This window comes from Rhinopithecus bieti, unplaced genomic scaffold, assembly GCF_001698545.2.
Source record: "Rhinopithecus bieti isolate Rb0 unplaced genomic scaffold, ASM169854v2 scaffold_12928, whole genome shotgun sequence".
Lineage (NCBI taxonomy): Eukaryota > Metazoa > Chordata > Mammalia > Primates > Cercopithecidae > Rhinopithecus > Rhinopithecus bieti.
Window position 1 is genome coordinate 986,416 of NW_016807614.1, and position 3,211 is coordinate 989,626.

The window sequence follows — 3,211 nt, forward strand, 5'->3', positions numbered from 1 at the left end:
GTGCCCGCACGGCATCCTGTGACCGCTTCCCAGTGCCTCTCATGGCTGCGGAAGGTGCCACTCCAGTGCCCACCAGCCATGTCCTAATAAAATTAAGTTGTATCATTTTGTCTGACTAGGTGTCCTTCTATAATATTGTGGGGTGGAAGGTGGTGGTATGGAGCAAGGGGCAGTTTGGGAAGACGACCTGTACGGCCTGCAGGATCTATTGGGAACCAGGCTACTGAAATATAAGACATTTGACTGTTCCTGGGCCAGAAGAAAGCTGACACATCACTGCAGTCTGTTACTCACTAAGGCCATTCCACCAGGTCAGTGGTCCCAGCTTGCTGGTCATAGCTCATTGGTCATCCCAGAGATGATTGAAGGCATTTCTTCCTCCCCCACCATCACCAGTAACACCAAACCTGGCCCTCCAGGAGCGGGAAGAAATGAAAACAAGATGGGCTATTAAGTGCAGAGGCAAAAACTCCCCAACAGGAGAGGAAACAATGTCATAGAACTACTTCTGTGCAGAAGAATTTTAAGATGAATTTTCCTAAGCCCAACTACCCTTGGGAAATGAGAACAATGCAAAAATGAGTTGGAGACATACAGAACCAGAGCATTTGAGATCTGAATTAGGACAAGGGAAGTGGAAGAGAGATTTTATTTGGGGTTGCAAATGCAGTGCCAACAGGTGCCAGGAAGATAACAATGTGAGCAATGAGGGCTGGATGGGAGGGGATAAATCCCAGATGACATTCGCTTTCCTTCGGAGGATGCAACACAGAGGGGTGGGAAGAAGCACAACCTGCAGAACTCACCACCAGGACTGCAGGGACAGGGCTTCCAGACCTTCTGATTCTTTGAGACAGCCAGGACATCCAGACTTTTACGTGAAATCTAACATTTAAACACTGGCAACACATACTGAAAACATTTTGAGGGCAAAAATTCATGCAAACACACATGGTCGCCAAGCTGTCTGTGAGCAAGTTTGTTCTGAGAGACGTTGATTGGGGTAACTCGGTGTAAGGGAAAGAATCTGAAAGATTTGGGTTGTATGTCATTTGTTGCTCCTGAATAAATTACTTGACCAAGCTGAGATAATAATGTTTTGCTTTACATGGATTATGTGAAGATCAAATGCAATGCTATAGTTGACATATTATATAATACTCAAGAAATTGTAGTTATTTCTGCATTGAATTTTCAGATGTTTTGTGTTTTCTGATGGAGTGTCTACATATGTGTCGTGAAACTATATCGTTTTCCTAATGACAATTAGGAAATAATAAGCACTAAAGAGTGGTGGTTAGCTCTTTATAGAGTTACGAGTTTACTCTCCCAAGCACTTTGGCTAAGTGACTGGTGACCTATAAATCCATACTAAGATGCTCACAGGAACTCTAGTATCCAAAACTCATTCATGAAGTCAGGAATTATTTTGCAATGCAAATAATCAACCCCCTAATTAATTCTTCTTAAGAAGTTCTGATTCTTATGTGCTATAATGAATTTTCTTGATAACGAGACCTACTTGTGTTCATTTTTGGCAATCTTACAGTTAATAACTCCATCCTTGGAAAGTGGTTGAAAGCTGAAAAAATCAAAACTCTAGAGCTGTTGCAATTCTCAGCTCAGAAGCCATTCCTGCATCTTACATTGTTCTTCTACTATCTGGCTTTAAAATTATGCATTTTGGAGTTAGAAGGGCCTCATAAGTCAGTCTAGTTTCTTCTACTTTGGGAATCTTATCCTCCGGCATCCATTACAGTCAGTATTCCAATTACGAGTGTGTAGCACTAGAACCAAGGGAACACTTTTTCACAGGGCTCCTCATTCTATTAAACCACTCTCATTGCAGAAAACTATTTCTTGCACGAAGCTGGAATCAATATTCCTGCAACGTCCTTCATTCGGCCTTAAAAAATTATTCACAAATCTCACGGTCTTTAGAAGTCAATGGAATGAGCACAATTATCATTATCTCTTGGCTTCCATGTTTTAAAAGGAGAGGCGAGCCACCTTAATAAGTATTTGTTGAATGCATGTGACAGGGGAATGACAATGTCCAGCGCCTGCATGGGTGACTAAGAGGGTTCTAAAGTGGGGTGGTCATAACATATAACTGAACTGCAGGGGGAGCCACACTCCAGAGACTGTCCGCCCAGCTCCTCTTGGGTATAGGTGAATCCACTCAACCACGGCTGGTTGAGAATTAGAAAGATACTACATGACTTTGCACATTTTCAAATATAAAAAGACCTTAAAGACCATCTGCTTTAAATTCTTTTGATTCACCCACTGTTATTCCACATTTCAGCTCATCAACTTGCTGTGGACAGCAATTTCTACTGCAAATTTGAGATGCCTAAGTGTTTTCTAAACGATGTATACGTAAGCACTCACTCCCTGAGATTCTGATATAATTAGCCTGGAATCTGGTCCAGGCAAGAGCAGTTTGAAAACTTTCCCAGGTGATTCTAATGTGTCAACAAGGTTGAAAACCACTGTGTTAGGGAATCTGGTCCAGGCAAGAGTAGTTTGAAAACTTTCCCAGGTGATTCTAATGTGTCAACAAGGTTGAAAACCACTGTGTTAGGGACTGCAAAGATGAGACCCATGTGTCCACAGCTGTTGTATTGGTGGAACAGGGAAAAAGAAGAACGAGGAGATGAGAGGCCTGGACCAGCTGTGGTGCCACCTGCTCCTAATTCCAACCAGTCATCTCAAAAGTGTTTCTCATGAGCCAGTCACAAAAAGACAAATACTGTCTGATACCAGTCATATGAGGTACTCAGAGCAGTCAAATTCATAGAGACAAAAAGTAGGATGGTGACGGCCAGTGGCTGAGGGAGCTATTTAATGAGCACAGGGTTACAGCTGTGCAAGATGAAAAGGGTTCTGGAGATGGATGGTGGTGATGTTTGCATGACGATGTGAATGTACTTGACATGACTGAACTGTACACGTAAAACAGTTAAGACGGAGATTTTTATATATTCTCACAACTGAAAAATGTTAGTAGTCTATTTTTTTTTTTTTTTTTTTAGACGGAGTCTCGCTCTGTCGCCCAGGCTGGAGTGCAGTGGCAGGATCTCAGCTCACTGCAAGCTCCGCCTCCCAGGTGTACGCCATTCTCCTGCCTCAGCCTCCTGAGTAGCTGGGACTACAGGCGCCCGCCACCTCGCCCGGTTAGTTTTTTGTGTTTTTTAGTAGAGACGGG